Source organism: Vipera berus, assembly GCF_964194415.1.
Source record: "Vipera berus genome assembly, chromosome: 1".
In the NCBI taxonomy this organism is placed as follows: Eukaryota; Metazoa; Chordata; class Lepidosauria; order Squamata; family Viperidae; genus Vipera; species Vipera berus.
Genome location: NC_138202.1, coordinates 167,796,069 through 167,816,387, shown reverse-complemented (window position 1 = coordinate 167,816,387; position 20,319 = coordinate 167,796,069).

The following is a 20,319-nucleotide window of genomic DNA, read 5'->3' as shown; positions in this document are numbered from 1 at the left end:
ATATATATATATATATATATATATATATATATATATATATATATATATATGTATATATATATGTATGTATATATAAAAAAATATTTGTGTGTGTATATATATTGCAGGACATGTTTTGAAGGTGTTATGGGGCAGTGTTTATGGCTGATTTGTATTCAGTAAAGAAATTAGGTGCCAATTTTTTTAAAAAAAAAAGTATGGCAATTTGCAAATAGACTTCTCTGATTGGGCAGATGCTTTGATAAGAACAACAGAAGGCAGTGCAACAACTGAGCCTGTTAGGGAGCAGAGAGGAATGATGAAGCTCATACCCTAATTTATTTGTTTTTCCTGAATGGGAACCTTGGATAGGAGAAATCACTATTAGAAGATGGGGTCTAGTAACAGATGTAGCATACCCACAGGGCTCCATGATCCCACAGCCAGAATGTGGAACACTTATAGGCAATGTTGATCTTATCCCTCTATAACCTTGACAGATGCAGAGACATTCTCGCTCAACATCCTAACTAGAAATGAGTTGTTCCTACTGGGGTGAGCAAAGACCAAATGTTAATCATGCTGGGCACCCCAATTCGGACACCTAAGCCAGGTAAACTTTTGGCTTCAATTATACAGATGTTAGCCAAGCACTAGTAGGGTTGTTTAGACCTTGACTTTTTTTAAAAAAGAGTTAATGAGAAAAGAGCAGTTCTTTTCTTCCGTTGATGACTGGAGAAAAGGGAAAGAAGGGCAAATTATTTGCCCTTTTACAGCCCTTCATACAACCTCCAAATCTACTCTGGATGGTTGGGGAACTTTCCAGAACCAGTTCAGGAGATGCTGAAAAAGTGAAATTAGCAGAAATTGATGATGTGCTGGCAGATTTCCAGTGCGAGTCCTTTGATTTTTGTATATGTGTGTGCTTGCCATGGAAGTCAGTGGGATTTGAGGCCATCTTAAAAAGGTAAAGGTTCCCCCGCACATGCGTGCTAGTCGTTTCCGACTCTAGGGGCCGGTGCTCATCTCCGTTTCAAAGCCGAAGAGCCAGCGCTTGTCCGAGGATGTCTCTGTGGTCATGTGGCCGGCATGACTAGACGCCAAAGGCGCACGGAACGCTGTTACCTTCCCACCATAGTGGTCCCTATTTTTCTACTTGCATTTTTATGTGCTTTCGAACTGCTAGGTTGGCAGAAGCTGGGACGAGTAACAGGTGCTCACTCTGTTACGTGGCACTCGGGATTCGACCCGCCAAACTGCTGACCTTCTGATCGACAAGCTCAGCGTCCTAACCCACTGAGGCCATCTTAGTTGTCTGCAAAATTGTAGTTGTAGCCTTCTGAAGCGAAGCCTCTTCTGGTTTGGATAGAAGAACTGGTTTAACTCTTGTGTTGCCTGAGAGAACTGGATTTTATTCGTCTGCCTTTGCCTACATTCAGAAGTGGTTTACCAAATTGATAAAACCACTGTTACTGTATTTTTAATCAATTCAGAACCGTGCAAAAGAGTAACAAGATAAATGTCTTTCAAGGATGTTTGGTAAGAACTTTATGCTGTGCCTTTGTGAAACATTATTTTTTTTAAAAAGGAAGATAAATCTTGTATACTGAATAGCAAAATAAAGATGCAAGAGCACATGACGTTAGTTGAAATAAACCTTTCAAAACTCATAAAAATATTTTGACTGTAATTTCATTTGAAAGCACAAGAATTATCAAGTTGCTGTTGTTGATCATGCGTGCCCCAGCTGAAGTTCCTCTGATGCCTGAAACTAATGAACAAAATGTCAAATTCAGCAGCAGAATCTCTCTCTCTCCAAGTAGCATGTGGATTTGCACTTTTCTCAGAGTTACACACTAATTATCATTTTGCAACCAGTCAGCAGCTATTTCATTAATATTTGAGATGCCTTAAGAACTAACTGCTTTATCTGGTTCACATCCAACTGAGGCTATAATGTAGCGGATTTCATTTCAAGTTAGCTTCATTTGTCAATCTAGCCATTAAGCATTTCTTGTTTAACCTTTATGTGTGATTCAGGCTATTGGGGCATGTTCTAAAACTGATACTGAAAAAATTGATGACTTTATTATCAATAATCCTATGGGCAAATTTAGGTGACAATTGGTAAATGATTATATTTTACTTTTTCATTGCATATAGGCAGTGGACTGTATTTATTTGGGTACTATAATTTCTGATGGTGGCGCACATTTGAGGTCCTTAAATCTCTTTGTTTTGAAAACCATGACGGCAATCAAGATTGTGTCCAAGCTATGATTATGCAAAAAAAAAAGCTACAAAAAATATTTTCTTAAGAAAGTATTTTGTGAAAAAAAATATTGTTAAGCTTTTATCCTTCAAACCAAAACTAAGTGGATAATTATGTGCTGCAGCTCAGAAACAAAACAAAACAGAATCCAACAACAATAGCTAACCAGCTTACCCTGTTAGATTGTTCCACATCTTCAGCCCAAGGCTAAGAAGAATGTAACAGCTCATGTAAATGAGACAAATGAAGTAAAACTGCCTAACAGAATGCAGGTCAGAGAAATCATATTTTCAAAAAATGGATTTGGACTCTAGTGTTATTTGCGTAAAATAAGTCCAATGGGCTAACATCTGGAATCACATCTGGACCCAACCTGCACAACAAAATGTGATGTTTTGATTCTAATACAGGCTCCTTCCATATGCTCTTAACTGTTTCATCGTGGAAAGCCAAGTGCTTATTTTCCAGCTTTTTTCTTTTTTCTTTCTTTTTGGCCGTGGGTATGATAACTTCCTGTCTATGACGTAGGAGAAAATGATTTCTAAGAGGTTGTAATCTTCTAGGATATCATATTACAAGCGTCATTTTGGTGGGCACAAATCTGAAGACAATTCAAAACAGACCACAGCTAAGCCCTCTTACTAGGACTCTTTATTTTTAAAAAATTAATGAGCAAGGCACTGCTTTGAGAAGATAATTTGGAACACCAATGAATGCAAGCTGGAATATTTATTTTGTAGAAGACAAAGGGAAAATGATTTGTCAAGTGTTTATTGCCCCAATCTTTACTGCTGTACTGTCATAAGTCTGAAAGCATTACATTTGAATGGAAACAGGATGGCAAAAATATTCTCCCTCAGAAAGCTTATTCAAGCAGCCACAGGATGCTGGACAAAGAAATTTCTCTGAGTAAACCAATCCTTTCGTAGCTGTTCTGCACTTCATGCAAATAATAAATAGTATGAATGGTGTATTATTTTATACATATTACTATAAAAGAAAGCTCTTGAAACAATGGCATTTTAGACTGGAGTTCAAAGTTCTTTTAAGAATTTGTCAATACATGCAAGAGGACAAGGCAGAAAGGCATTCACTTTACTTTTAGTATCTAGTAAAAATAATACTTAATATTGCAGGATATTACTTCAAATGAATGAACATGGGTTTTTTTGTAAATTAGGTCAGTTTATGAAATGTCAAAAATCACCATTTCCTCAATATTCCTAGAAGAACAATAAAAGAGTTGGAAGGTACCTTGGAGGTCATCTAGTCCAACCCCCTGCTCAGGCAGGAAACTCTATGCTATTTCAGACAAATGTCCAATCTCTTCTTAAAAACTTTCAGTGTTGAAGCATTCATAACTTCTGGGGGCAAGTTGTTCCACTGACTAATTGTTCTAATTGTCAGGAAACTTCTTAGTTCTAGGTTGCTTCTCTCCTTGATTAGTTTCCATCCATTGCTTCCTGTCCTGCCTTCAGGTGCTTTGGGGAATAGCTTGACTCCCTCTTCTTTGTGGCAGCCCCTGAGATGTTGAAACACTGCTATCATGTAACCCCTAGTCCTTCTTTCCTTTAAACTGGACATATCTAATACCTGCAGCCATTCTTCATATGTTTTAGCCTCCAGTCCCCTGTTCATCTTTGTTGTTCTCTGCACTCTTTCTAGAGTCCCAACATCTGGGCGATTTCTTGGTCTTCTCTCAGTTTTACTATCATCATCATCAGTAGTTATCAATGTGCAGACTGTTTCATTTTCATCTTAGGAGTGTTGCAATTCAAACAATATTCAGTGTTGGGAAAAGGATAATATGTGTGCATAATGCGGTTGAAAGAAATGCAGCTGAAATAGATAATTTATTGTCTGTTCTCCCTTGCACTGAGCCACAGTGCCAAACTACCGTATTAGACTTTGAACACTGTTGATCAGTACAGCAGGCTGTGGTACAAGTGACTGACAAAAATAGAGGGGATTGCTGAAAAGTAGGAGATGACATTTTTCATGAATGGAATTTCCTCTTTACAATTCTGGGCAATTTCCCTCATTTGTCTTCCTATCATTTATGCTTCAAGGCAGCACCACGGAACAAGGGTTTTCCAGTACACTTGTACAAAATGAGGCAAAATGTTCCTGTTGATATTAGATCAGGTTTGGATTTGGGATTTCTCAATATTAACTATAAATTCATTTTTAAAACTCCTAAAATGTATATGTAGAGATAGGCAATCTTATTTTCATGTGATGGGAACCAGATTTGCAATTGTAATATTGCACTGGTTGCCATATTCTAAATAAGGAATGAAGTTTTTAAGGTGAGATCAAAACCAAAATAAATTAAATATAGTTCCTATGATTACACCACCACCCCATATTTCATACAACACAGTAGCAGCTTTGAAAAGTACTCAGCAACTACATTCAAAAAGTTGGTGGGAACAGGTAGCCGATAAAATTGTGGAGTCAAGATACAATAATAGTAAGGTTCACAAGAGATTAACTGCAGCAACGCCTTGTTGGAATGAATTGAATTCTGATTAAAACCAGAGCCCAGTGGGAGCAATGGTGGAGATTTTTCATTGTTTTAATAAAAGTCTCTTCGTTTAGAGGTACGGCAAGATAAGATTTTATAGGGTTACAATCTGGATGAAAAGAGAGTGTGAGCTTCAAAGAAACATCACTCCCAAGAATAAAATTTTAACAAGCTCAGCGTCTCTTTTTCATTTCCAACACTGATGTAGTTTCAACCACACCAACACACACACACACACTATTGAATTTCTATGAAAACTATCATTAGCCTATTCAAACAGTCATTTCCTTTTTTCTATCAGAGAAATTCTAAATTTTATAGTGAAAATCCATCTATTTTAGTTAATCAGATCCCCTTGTCTGTTTGATGTAACTGAACAAGGTAATTCAGCCTGAAGAGTTTTGAATCTCTCAGTTTAATGTGTTGCAAGCTTCTTGAAGTAAAAATAGGGCAAATCTGATAAAAGAATGATTCAGTTTTTTTGTGGAAATCAATTTTTGATCAATGGCCTTTTTTAAATGTAAAATACAACCGAGTAAGTCAGCCTTTTTGGCAGTTCACAGTGATGTGCTGTTTTTGGCACGAGGATGTAATTTGTTGTTTCTTTTACAACAGTATGATAATGCCAGATGGAAAGGAGAAAAGTACAATTTATTGTTTTAAGTTATGGAAATGAGAAAATGCTAATGAATACAAAGTATCCTTTGGTTACATTGGCTATTCAATTGGCTGTTGAAAAGCAAACATTAAACTAACTAGTAAGTGGATTTTCACAAGAGCTTGATATATATATGTAGTAGATTTTCTTCTTTAATTTTCTAAGAACTGATAATATCAAATATCTAAGTTTGTTTTTTTAATGATTTTTTTAAGCTGCATCCAGATTTGTGGAGAATTTTTTTTAATGAGGTGGTCCTATAGATTAAGAAGGGGGGAAACTCTAACCACCCCACCACCACCACCCGCATCTACCCTTAATTGTTCAGATGAATTAGCAAGAAATAAATTCAGCCATCTTCCATTGTGTTTTTTCCCTGAATCCTAATTTCTTCCATAAACAGAAGAAATAGAGTGAAGCCAATGAACTAATATTTAAAAAGAGAAACAAACTAGCAAACGAAAAATAATATAAAAGTTTACAAAAGGGATACAGCATCATATAATCTTACCAGCACATCAATATGGATAAGAAAGCTGACATTTAACAATGGATAGACATAGTTTTGATCCAAGAAGGAAATTTTCGTTTCTGTGAGCAAGTAGCATTGAAAAAAAGGTACTGCTTTCTAGCCTTCAGTGAGATAATATAAGAGAGAGAATTTGGTCTAGAGAACCAGTTTGGTCTAGTGATTAGGGCAACAAGCTAGAAATTGGAAAATTGTGAGTTCAAATCTGCCCTTAGCCATGAAAGCTAGCTGAGTGATCTTGGGCCAGTCACACTCTCTCAGCCCAGCTCACTTTATAGCAGACATGTCAAACACAAGGCCCAGGGGCCAGATCCGGCCCGCGAAGTGGTTTCATGTGGCCCGCGAAGCCACCCTGGAAACAGTGAGGGAACGGCCCCCACTGCCTTGGCCCTGGCCCAGAGACCCTCCTTCTGCCAGAGACCCTCAGATCTGTCCCACTCCTGCCCATGCCCCCATAGGCACCCTTGATGCGAAAGATGTAGAGCTGGCCACGCCCACCCAGTAGGCCATATGCACTTTAGCCACGCCCACCCAGTAGGCCACGCCCACCCAGGCCATACCCACCCAGCCCCCTGAGGGCAACCGCAATGCTGATGCGGCCCTCAATGAAATTGAGTTTGACACCCCTGCTTTATAGGGTTGTTGTTCAGAAAATAAGAGGAAGAAGGAGCGTTAGATATGTTCACCACTTTGAGTTTGTCTGTGGAGATTTTCAGTCATCCAGATCATGGTTGTCCTAAAAGTGCTTTTTCAAGAGGCAACTGGACTTTCTTGTTTTTCTTTGAAGACCTTTCGCTTCTCATCCAAGAAGCTTCTTCAGTTCGGACTGGATGATGGGGAATGGCAGGATTTATATTCTTGCAGACAGTTTGTCATTTGCATCCTTTTAGAGAGTTGTTGAGGCCACTTGGGGGTTTGTCTGTGTCCTCAGGGTTACCTGAGTAGTGCAAATGGGCATGGAGCTTTCTTGGAACTGCTGAAAGGACTAGGGTTGTGGAGCTGTGCTTTCTGCAGGATGTTTTATGCCCTTCAACAGTGAAGGGACACAGGGCAGAAAAGATCCTGCAGAAAGCACAGCTCCACAACACAGTCCTTTCAGCTGTTCCAAGAAGGCTCCACACCTGTTTGCACTACTCAGGTGACCCTGAGAAAAACAGACAACCCCCCCCCAAATGGCCTCAACGTCTGTAAAAGAATGCAAATGGGGCCACTCTGAGTTGTTTATAAAAATAATAAAGGTAGGATATAAATAAATAAATAAATGCAAAATATCTTGAATGGCAAAAACACAGATTTAAGGGTTCCTCCATAAAGAAATCTTAATATAATTGAAATTTTGCTTGCTCATACTTCAGTTGTAGGAACATGAAACATGCATACAAACCAGATCTGAAAATACATCAAGTCAGATAGTCCAACTGCTGTTCTAAATAGAATTGTAACAATGAAGAAAAAGTTAAGATTTCCTATGCTTTTGCCCATTGTTTTTCCAATCAGAATTTTTACTGAGAAACCAGCTGGATATTGCTGCTGACCAAGCGGCCAATTTCTCTGAATTACATCAGAGAAGACCAAGATGCAAGAAAAATAGAAAGTAACAAAAGAAGAGTGAAACAGTAATGGCTAGCTTATGACTGATTCTCACATGCACAATATGCCTGTACTAAAAACTAGGTTTCGCACTGGAGTTATGATCTGGGTTGTAATGAATTTAATCCTCAGTGCCCACCCAGAAACCCAGAAAGTCCCAATTTCCAAAGAGAGAAAAAAACGTATGATTGATTCAAGGCAAGCAGTGACATTATTAGCAGCATCTCTTCTGCAAGCAAATTTAGACTTGTGGAGATATCAAGTGAAGAAAGATCTGTTCTTAACCCGCCTACGTGCTTTGCCTTTAATTTTTATACTTGGATTTTTAACTTCATGCTTGGAAACAAATCTGTGTAGCCAAGCAAGTGCAGATGATGTATTTTTATAGGGTTTAAACTAGAACGCTGTATCAATTGGATTGTGAATCATCTGCTGTCAAAATATGAAAGAAATATTCTGGAAACATTAAACTAATAATTTGCTTTTTCTTTTGTGTTGCTTCCAAGTAGAACTGTTTAAATAGTGTGCATATGTGTTTGTTGAAGATGACAGGGCATTCTATGCAGAAATCATATATTTTAGTGCAATGCTTTTCTGTGATAGATATGATGTTGCATGGAAGAGTTATTTTATTAGTCATCAGCTCTCCTCATGACTTCAGTTCTGCTGCTAAAGAAGTTCCTGGTACTACCAGTTTTTTGTTTGTTTGTAGACATGTTTGTAGTATGATGGACTCCAAAGTACCTTTTTTTAGAATTGGAGGGGCGTCCAGCCCTTTAAATTAAAACTTAAGTTATAGCTACATATCTATACGTACATCTATAATGCTCTCAACTTCAACACACACGTTTATACACACATATGCCTGCCATTTAAGCAGTTCTACTTGGAAGCAACACTACGTAAGAAAAATTATTAGTTCAATGTTTACAGAATATTTTTTTTTTAAAAAAAAATATGTTTTACTGATTTTTAACATACACCTTAATATTTGGTAAACATCATGTTGTCTGGATTAGTATTTAAAAAACAATAATTTCTATAATTCTATAGTCCATATAATAACTACTTGATTTCCTCTTCCAATAATATTCGCTTTAGCCAATCTAAAATTAATACAGTTCTTATTTAAATAAATGACAATTAATATAAACATTTTTCTCATGTTTCTGCAAATAATAATTACATCAGTATGAAGCTTCTTATTCATTGATCATCTTGATTGCCTCATCATAAATCCTGTTTACATTCTTATTTAAATTTGTTTTCCCCACAGTATTCAAAACATTCTTACTGGTTAAGATTTTCTCAAAATTAGTTACTCTTAAGTATTTAAATCTTTTTTCTCATACAAGCCATCACATTTTTACATTTCTCATATCTTAAAAGAAAATAAGAGCAAAGAGGGAAAAAAACAAACTATCCCAACATTTTTATTTTTCATGTCAAAAAACAAACGAACATAAAAGAAAAAGGAAAGAAGGCAAACTATATTACTTTATTTATTTATTTATTTATTAAATTTTTATACCGCCCTTCTCCCGAAGGACTCAGGGCGGTGTACAGGGCAATAAATATAAAAACGAAATACAAAAGTTAAAAAACAAATATTATGCCCGAATATAAAACAGTAATTAAAAGACATATTAAAACCCCAACCCTAACCCATCAAACCAGGTCAGATTGCTCGAATAAATAAGTTTTTAGATCGCGCCGGAAGGAGCGAAGGTCGGGGGCCATCCGGAGCTCAACCGGCAAGCGGTTCCACAGGTCTGGCGCGCCCACAGAGAATGCCCTCCCCCTAGGGGCCACCAATCGACATTCTTTGATCGGAGGCAAAGAATGTCGATTGGAGCGCACTGGACGGAGGGAAGTTGACGCCGGCCGAAAGGTGTTGCCGTAGGTAATCCGGACCCATGCCATGTAGGGCTTTGTAAGTCATTACCAACACCTTGAATCTTTAGGGGCTCATCCCTCTTAAACTAATCTTCATTTACGGTATATTCAAAATCTTTCTATTTCTTTAACCATATTCAAACAAATGTTTAATTTTTAAATACTCCCTCTGGTAATTCCCATCATCTAATTTCTTGATTCTCAATTTAGCCTTTTTTCTTTTTTTTGCCCAACATCTTCCCTGTTCAATATGCTTCAATGAGTCAAAGAGTCTTCCCATAATCTTATAAATGTTGTTGCTGGTATAAAAGGCAAAACAGGTAAGATGTTTTTATAGGAAGGTTTCGCCCTTTCATATTCATTGAAAATCTTTTTCTTTTTGTCTTTCTTGATTTTATTTACTATTTTTTGTCTTTCAAGATCTCATAGTTCTCCTGGCAAAATCCATTTTACCAAACCATTTTTCTTGTCCTCAAACTTATTTTGTAATCTTAAAGTGTAGTTTGTCTTTTCGATGTCTTTTCGATGTATGGAGTTCCCTGTAAATTTTTTTCCATCTGGGTTAAGTCATATTTCCTAGTATTGTTAAATTTCATCTTGTAATCTCTCTCTGTCTCGTAATCAGTTGTCTGTTTTCTCTGCTCACTCTATTTTATTTTCTGAGAATTTTTATGTTGTGAAGTTAAATTGGAGATGTGTTCATTTATGTTTTCAAGGTTATGTTTAATTTCCTTGTGGTTTGAGATTATTGTTGTTTGGATTAGTTACAACATAGCATAGATCTCCTTCTGGTATATTCTTTCTGCAGATCTCTGGTTTTCCATGATAGTCAAAAATCAGGGTTTTTCTTTCTCTGCAGATGGCTTTAGAGTCACAGTTGAGTTAGTATTTGTAATCCAGAAAGGTCAATTCTTTTCTTTTTTATAGAGTTTATGTTTCTTTTTTTGTCACATCTGTTCTTTGTTATTAAAACATTTAAGGTTACCAAAATCAAATTTATCTTTTTCTGGGCCTCGTCAGTCTCTGTAGTAGAGCAGCTGTTGTAATATCTTCATCTACCACTATGTGTCAGCACTAGTTCTTCCCAGTAATAAACACTTATTTACTTCTGTTTTAATGATATAAAAGGGAAATCTTAAAAGATTCCACCAATTTTTTTTACTTCAATATATTTATGTTCCCCCTGAAAGGTTTAATTTGCTGCTTCTGTCTGCAGGAGAGTGGGGCCTTCTCACTTTCGGAGGCTTTTTGCTTCTTGGTTGTTGTTTTTTACAGGAAATCAGATTCTAAATAGAAGAGAGAACATCGCTGTTCTTATCCAGTTCCAAACACATTGTTTACAGTCAGCTTGAAGGAGTACTTTTGGACTTCGGTTGCTTGTAGCTTGGGCTAGACTTGGAAGTTGAGCTAGCCTTTTCTCCTGCCAGTTTCTGGAGGGCTTTTCCCAAACCGATCGGACCGACCATCTCTCCACAATCGGCAGTACTTCCCCCCTTCTATGTTGCCTATACGGGGCAACTTCAGGCCCATTTAGGGTCCCCTAGCAGACAGAAATCAGCCGTAGGGAGCAGAGCCCCGCGATCCCTTAGCTGCTGTGCTACTGCGCAAAACCAGAAGTCCTTTCCAGAATATTTCATTCATGTTTTGACAGTAGATGATTCACAATCCAATTGATACAGCATTCTAGTATAAACCCTATAAAACCAGTGTAAAGTGTTGTTTTAATATTTAAATTCCAAATAAAAGGGTAGCATAAGGTTCCTGAAGATCACCATCTCTAATATTTATTTATTTATTTTTTATTTTAATCTCATTTATATCCCGCCCTTCTCCGAAGACTCAGGGCGGCTTACAATCTAAGCACAAATTAAATGTGCTTAGCAATAGCCTTCATTCTATGTATATGCCTGCTTATTAGGGCTTTCGCCCCCCCCCAAGCGGCATTATTACAAAGTCAGCTTAATTGCCCCCAACAATCTGGGTCCTCATTTTACCTACCTCGGAAGGATGGAAGGCTGAGTCAACCTTGAGCCTGGTGGGATGCGAACCTGCACTAATTGCAGGCAGCTGGTGTTACTTAAGGAGGCATTAGCCCACTGCTCCACCAAGGCATCCTTACCCACCAAGGTAACTCTTTTACCAAGATTCTGCTCTAAGGAATATCCCTTTAGATATGGGTGTCTTTTTTGGCGGTAGCACCACAGTTATAGAACATTCTTTAAGAGATTCCACTTGGATTCCTTTTAATATCTTGATGCCTTGTTCATCAAGGCATCTTAAATTGTAGGGAGAAGGTGGTAAGTATCTCAGTTTTAAACTGTGCTTGATTGTAGTAGCTGATCATTTAAGACTACATTTTAACATTGTATTTGTTATGAACTAACTAAAAATGTAGAATCAAATTAGATTTGATTTGAATTCAATGTCGGGTGACTAGTTGGGTACAATCATAGGTTTGTGGCAGTAGTGCCGCCTTCCAGATTTTAGGCAATTTCCCATTGTATCCTACAGTCCTAGGGTTTTCTAGTGATCTGTCCAACTACTAACTAATTATCCATGGTTTGTCAAGATCAGCCAGGTACTGTTCCTTCCTGAGACATAGGATAACTCTATCAATATTATAAAAGTGTTTATTATGTATTGATGGTATTTTGGAAGCCATGATAGAAATAATTGCATTTCCCTCTGAGTGATGTGAAGCAAACTTCTCAACTCTCCATTAAGCCACACTCTGTATATGCACGCAATTGTGTCAGAAATGCAAAAAAAGCCATCATTCTTCCCTCCCCTCTATTCTGCTAAGAACGCCAACATGATACTTGCTAACTTAAAGTAACACTGTGATTCTTCAACTTCACTTCTATTTCCAGAACTCCTCACCATTGGCCAGGCTGGTTAGAACTGTTGTCCATTGCATTTCAGACATTTCTAGAAAGTCACAACTGGGCTTTAAAAAGAGAGAAAACACAAGAGTTGATTTGAAGAGCAAATTGGCATGCTATAAGTTTATTTCTATAAATTCTAAAGTTGACGGAACTGAAGACCACCACCAAGGTAAATGAGTTGTAGATCCTTTGAACTTGGTGCTCTCTGAGACTTGGTTGCTCCACAAAGCCTCCCCAGTTTAACGGTGAGGTACACATATTCTGTTCTATTGGATTCCTTGAACAGATATGGCTTCTGGCAAAGGATCCATGGAAATAAAACTGTAACTTCTTTGTTGGAAATCCTGTTCTGTTTTCCTCATAGAATTACATCTCCTAGGCTTCTCTGCAGAGAGGAAATTGCTAAGCAAGTTTCACTCAAAGCATTGCTTTTTCTGGTAGTCAGCCTACTTTATTCTAAGACTCAGAGGAAGACAAATCTGTAGCATCTTTTCCTATTGAAACTATTGTTCTTTGTTGGAAACAATTGCATGACTTTTGTTCCAGGTACTGGCAAATGTTCTGGTGGGAAATGTGGGAAAAAATTGACAGAGCAGAAATGTCTTATATTCTCTGTGGCACTTTAACTAGTCAAAACTTCCCAGGCTACTCCATAAAATTATAATTGTGATGCTTCTTTATGACTAGGTCAATAAAAGTTTGTGTTCATGTTTTGATGCCAATGAAATGTCAAAATTGTTCCTGCTGTTCCTTCATAATTAATCTGATATCATCTTTATATGCAGAGTCCTTAGATTTGATTTATTTGCTATTAACTGGATGATGTTATTCACTGATAATAAAAAAATCTATATTTACAACAAAAAACAAAAAACTGTTTTCAAATGTGTTGGAGGGCAAGATCATCCTCATAAAACTGGGAAGAAACATCATACTAACTAGAGACTGTGGGAATAATATGTATCTTGAATCATTGTCTGAAATAGCTAATACATTCATGGTGGATGAAGAACATATTTCTATAGTGGAAGAAGAAACCACATTGAAATAAATCAGGTTATAATTACTGCTTTAGCTGAAATCTGAAAGAGCACTAGCTGCAGCCATCATCAACTTCATAGAAAATCTCGGAGGTCCAGCAGAAATGAAACTTTCAGATATCATCAAGTGAGTTTGACATTTTCTCCTTGGCTAAATCAGACAATTCAACACAGTAATCTTATTCATTTTCTATAAGAAATACTTTCCCCCTGAGCTCCTCTCTGGTGTTACATATTGTGCCAAAATCAGCAGGTGTGCGCACGTGTGATTTATGTGTGCATGTGTGATTTATGTTTCTTTCAGTTTACTTCTCTTACAAACAGTATTTGTTTTTCCAGCCTATTATTCAATTTATTTTGAATTTCTTTTCATATTCTTCGGACAATATTTTGTGAACTTACTTTGGTATCATGAGGTACCCTAAGCTGCTGCTGTAGAAATTTGTCTCTATACCCGCCCTCGATTTCCCAATTTTTTTAAAAAAAATGTTGCACGGAAAAGTTAATTCAGGGCACCTTCCTTTGACAGATAATTGAGATATGGGAAACCTGCAGAACATCAGAGAGCTTATTATAAAGTCAAAGAGAGGACACACAGAGAGAGAGAAGTCTCTTGGTTTCTTCATAACTAAGACAGCTGTATAAACCTCCAGTCTTTTGAGAAATTCATTATTTCCATCATATTTAACAACAACCACCAAATACTCTCCCCACCCCAAAAAAGCTATATATTTTGTAGTATTGGACCCAATGTTCAAAGAAAAAATAATCATGAAAACTATTTTTAAAAGCTGTTTATCAGATAAGTATAAATACACATTTTAAGTGCATACATCTGAGTTATACAAAATCTTAAAAAAAACAGTTTTCTTTTAAATGGTTGTGGCATTTGTTTTCTTGATAGAGAACTACTTTAACCTTTTGTTATTGAAGTGTGTTTTCAAAGAAACTCCACTCTTTGACTTGTCATATCCCCAGGACAGTGTTTGACAATGCCAGAAAAAATAAAATTGTAAACTTCAACTGAGGTTCTAGTTTTCCCCCTCTATTAAAAAAAAACAACCCAGAGCAAAACAAAATAAGAAGCTGTTACTAGTTTTGGCATTTGCGCGTAGCCTGACTAATATGTCTTTGCTAATTCTGAGTCATAGTATTCTGAAATATTGTATGAGATATTAAGACATTTAGATATATGTTGTACACTGACTTTTTGGAAGCATTCCTGTATTTTTAAACTATAAATGGGGTGAGCCAATTTGGAATATATTTGATGCTAATAAATCAGTTTCCTTTTTATGAAATCAAATTGGTATATAATCCCAGTGGCTTATTTTATAGAAGAAAGCAAATACTGCAGATCAGTAAAGTACTGTAATTATTTTACAGGACCCATGCACACACTATTTCTCAGAAAACTTCACAACAATCTTGTGAGCTTTACTGTGATTATTGTGCAGAATAGAACAGGTGCTTGTTTATCAAAGATCTGAGACTCAACCATGGCATTCCCAAGGAGGACCGGGAAAATCTTCTGTCTAAAACCATGTAGTGATATTACTAGCCAGTACAGTTAATATTGAATTAGACAGAAAAGAAGCATAAGATGGATTACTGGCCTGACAATAAAGCAACTGTTTATATTCCTACCGGTATTCACGTTATAGAAGAGAAACAGAGTCTGTCATGGAAAACTCACCCGCGAAGGGTCCTTGGTGCTCTGTGAGCTTGGTTGTTTTCTTGCAGATGTTTCATTACCCAAACTAGGTAACTTCAATAGCACTGGCGATGTTTCCTAATTTGGGTAATGAAACATCTGCAAGAAAACAACCAAGCTCAGAGAGCGCCAAGGACCCCTCATTTCAACCCTGAGCTAAAATATCTCCTTTATTAAAACTCGCCCAGTTACGCACCAATAGTTGGAGAGATCAACGGTCTTATTTTCTAAAGCTTGCAGGTACAGACAGTCCTTGATTTCTGGCACCCAGATAAGCCAGGACAAGAGTCTCTAACTCACTTGGGATTTATATAGAATGTTGGTCAAAGACAGCTATATATGAACAGAAGAACTTAAATACAGAAATAATTGCTTTACAACTGATAAGTCTACAAGATCTGGTATCATTCAAATTGGGAAGATCCTGCAGACACATTCCTTGAAATGTAACACAGCAGCTCTGATCTAGGGCGTATGTCAAAGCTATAACTATTATTCTAATAAGTTGACCCTGCACTTTACTGTGGAAGGCGGGGGGGGGGGAGGAATAAGGAAGCAACATTACACATCTTTAAATCTGCATCCTCTGCCAAGGACATGAATGTTCTAGGTATTTAAATTGTTGACAGCATGTTAGAATAGTTATAAAATGTCATACGTAAGAGACATAAGAATAAAAAATATATTGCTATAGCATATGAAATATAACAACAGGCAAATAAGCAATAGTATGGCATATAGAAAAGCAATTGCAGAGAAGGATAATCAATTAAAATTAAAATACTTATTTCAAGTCTCAGCAAGACTGAAAAGTGAGATGCGTCTGAGACTATCAAGTTGGATTGTACCACAGGGTAAATTTAAAGCTGCAAATTCTCTGCTTGCTAATTTAATCCCATATGCATGAAATGGCTAATCCCAAATCTGGAAAGGCTTTCTTAATACACATTTCAGCTTAGAGAAGCGTATATTTTCATTGCCACAAATGACATAAAGGACTATTACATTTCTATAGTCTTATTCAAAAAGGAGTATGCCTTATTTGTATAAACCCTAAGCCCTTCCAACTCCACATCATTCCCATGTCACCCAACTCTTCAGGGTGTCTATCATGTAAGTTTATCATGATATCCATAAACTCTTCATGTCAACATCTGCAACACAAATGTTGCAGGAGGATGTGTCTCAATGACATCAGTGGAGCTTAATGAGAGTGTTTCCATGATGGGTAGTTCTTGTTGTTTAATGATTAAAAGATGTTGCTGAACCACAGACATAGCTTTCCTGGCCCTCAGAATTGTTTGTGATAGTCGGGTAATTTTTTTAAAAAAAGTGAAAATGCCCTTTTATTGCATTATGGGCCCCATTTTTTTAAATGAGATACCATGTCCTTATAACTTATTATCTTTTGAAAAAGATGATTTCTGATAACATTTTCTGACCTCCAGAATCATTTTAAAATTACGGATACTCCCTGTACTGCATGGGTGGAGTGACTTGACTTTGTCTTGGCTTCCTCCAAGACTGTGTGTCCAGTTGATTGCAATACACTGACGTCTGACCGAAGCCAGCTCAGTCATTAAGTAGAATGGAACTACTACTTCAAAAAGCAATTTTTCAGTAGCTTGTACACGAAGCAAATAAACAGTTGTCTTAAATGTTCTGTAGAACAGCGGTCCTCAACCTTGGCAACTTTAAGACTTGTGGACTCCAACTTTCAGAATTCCACAGCCAGCTTTGCTGGCTGAGGATTTCTGGGAGTTGAAGTCCACAAGTCTTAAAGTTGACAAGGTTGGAGATCCCTGCTGTAGAAGGTATGGGAAATGATCTGCTGAGTGTTTTTAAATTGAACAGTCTTTGTCTGGATTTACTTTAATGGATTTGAATTAGGATGAGGGAAGCACATCTGGTTTCTCTGTCTCAATCAGCAAAACATATTGGTCCAATTTCAATTCTCAATTCAAGTTGATTCTTTGCAATACAAGAATATTTATCTCATTCATTACAATATTTTTGCCCCAGAAACTAGACTATCTAATTCTGCAGTGATTTGATACAAATCATCTATCTTTTGTCTCCAGTGTCTGTTCTGTTCTATATTCTAGAACAGGGGTCTTCAAACTTGGCCTTTTTATGACTTGTGGACTTCAACTCCCAGAATTCCTCAGCCAGGCTTTGAAGACCCCTGCTCTAGAAAAATTTTTGAGTGCTAATTAGAGACATTCTTCACATTTAAACCTTAGCGGCCTGTGAGACTCCATAAAAATGTGTTACAGTTTCTTACAACTCCTTAACTAGTTTCTCTTCCAGTCTTCTATCACTGGCAAAGCACTCCCAAATTGTAATGTGTAAATGTGTATTTTCATTTCTTAGCTATGGCCAGCCCAAACTAATGATACTTATATATTTATCTACATATTCATGCACACTTAAAACAATATTAAAAAAAACCTTTATGGACTAATACTTTCCAATTGTTTGGTTTATTTTTAACAAGTGCAGTTCACAAACAGCAGAGTATCCATCTGTTGGCATGATGCCTACAATCAATTCCTTTTGGTTTACATATTTCTAGCAGCAAGTATATTCCTTTGGGAAAGTAGTAGTACAGTTTTGCAGATAACTGAATCCCCCTAACTCTAGTACATCATTACATCACAACAAGAGAGATTAGCAGGGTTTTAAAAGTGTTAATAAAACCCTGCAACATTGTTAATGCAATAAGCCCCAGAGGAATGTCTTGCAAACAGTACCACAGTCTGCATGGTGCTAGATGAAGCCAAGAGACTGGCAAATAATGAAGTTAACACCCATCTAGCTGAAACAAATAAATGCAAAATGGAGTTGTAGTTGGGAGCTTAATCCAGCCGGATCTTCTCTACAAGTCTCCCTCAGCTGATCTTCTCCAGCGATGTTAGGGCTACAGCTTCCAGCATTGCCAGCTACATTCCAAAATATAATGACTAAGAATAAGAGCAACTGAAGTAGAACAGGCCCACTTCTGATTAAACATGCATAAGCTTTAGTCATATGCATCTCTCTGCACTAGCTTCTCTGCCCTAGCAATTTAAAACAACATCTCTATGGTGCGTTAAATTGCTGTGAAAGAAAGTCTCTGGTTTTCTTTATGAGCCTATGAGTACATTGTGTTCTATGCTGCCCACACAGTTTTTCTGAATCATCGGAGGAAGTACAATGCAGTTGAATTGAATTTTCACCAAAGGGAAAGTCTTCTTTACAGCCCCAATCCTTGTACCCAATGAAATGTTCAGGTTGATGTTGATTATATTGTTGTCACCAGAGTTCCAGGTTTCTGTATGTCTCAGCAGCTAATAGGCCTGTCCCTCTCACATGTCAACTTATGAGGATTCTGCAGTAATTTGAAAGCATTGCCAGACATCGAAATATGGACTCAAACTGAGCTAATTTATTTCTGGATTAGTGGAAATCTATCTGCATGTGGAGCATTGTGCCCAGTCTGACTCTTATCTCTACCACTTCACCTGGGCCTCAGGTCTTTAAAGAGGAATGGTTACTTGACGCTATCACAGCTAGTTCTCATACAAATCATCGTATGAAATTGCCCTCAGAAACTTCTCCCAATGCCCCAGTTCCAGCAGTCCAACCTCCTAACTAAGTGGTAGTGTATTTTCCATGCTGGTGTAGCAAAATGTAATTTTGTTGCTTTTAGTCATATATGTAGAAGCTGAAAGCAACTACCATTGCCTTTGCCTTTTGGGAAAACCCATTTTGCAGTATGTCTGGGGATCTCCATTCCCAAACTTTATTTCAGCATTTGGACTTTTCTTCAGTATGTCTGTTACTGCATATAACTGCCTCATATGAAAGGTTTGTAATTCGGAGAATTACGCCCTTTCTCATGAAAAACTAGTGTCTGCAAAAAGTAACTTTCTTAAACCTAAATGCCGTATTTTGGGGGGATTACCTTTTTAAAAAATTTTTAATTCCCATTTCAACCTTTTATTCCTCTTCCTCTTCCTTTCCTGGGGGAGGGAATCAAACTTAGCTAAGATCACTTCTTTTGCTTACAAAAGGTCCCTGTTTTATCTCCAGTGAAAAAAGGATCTGGCAGCAGTTTGTAAGAATGTTTTGCTGCCAACAATAATATTTATTTATTTTATTTTATTTTATTTTATTAGATTTTTATACCGCCCTATTCCTGAAGGACTCAGGGCGGTTTACAGGGCAGCATAAAATACAATATAAAGATAATATAAAATTAAAATAGATTAAATTAATTAAGCCCAACAATTAAAACAATATTTAAAAAGCTAAAACCCCTTCAGTCCAAGGGTATAATGAATAATATTGAGCTAGGATGATCTAATAACAATAACAATAATAATAATAATAATAATAATAATAATAATAATAATAATAATAATAATAATAATAATAATAATAATAATAATAATAATAATAATAATAATAATAGGCAGCTTTCTATTCTTTTCTACTAAATGCAGATCTACGATGGGGAACATAAGGAACCTCCTGTTACCCTGAATTAGTAGGAGACCTCCTTTGGATGATGATGTCACCTGGAAGGGCTGCTAAAAAGAGGTCCTTCTTAGCAGTGGCACCTCATTTGCAGAATATTTTTATATCCACAAACTTGAGAGTTAATTATTTCTCCATTGCTATTGTAGATGGTGCTGTTCTACTATCATTATGCCATGCTTCATGTTTTACATTGTATCTACACTGCCTTGGAAGAGTGGTTTTATGAAACCACCCCTAGAAATATTAATAAATAAAAATGTCACAGTAGGATGCTTCCTTGGCTCATCCACCACTTCTTGGGTTGCTGTTTCAAAAGCTTGGAGTATAATGATGACATATTACATGTTTGTATACAGGTAATATAAAGCCATTGTATGGTCACCATGGCTCTGGGAGAAGATCCGCAGGAGAATAATAATAATAAACCTTTATTGTCAAAGTACAACATGTGTACATTGAGATTAGCTGAGCCTCCCCCTGTGCTCTCTCCCCCCAACACACAGTGACAACAAACCCTCCATCCCACCACACTATGTGAACCAACTACACCACACACCGGCCTCCCAAGTCAATTCTGCATAAGATTATGTCCCATTTAAAAGCCTAACAGCCCACGGATAAAAGCTATTTTTCAGCCTGTTGGTACGGCTGGCTATATTCCCATATCTCCTATCGAATGAGAAGATAGCAGCTCCAGGTGCAGCT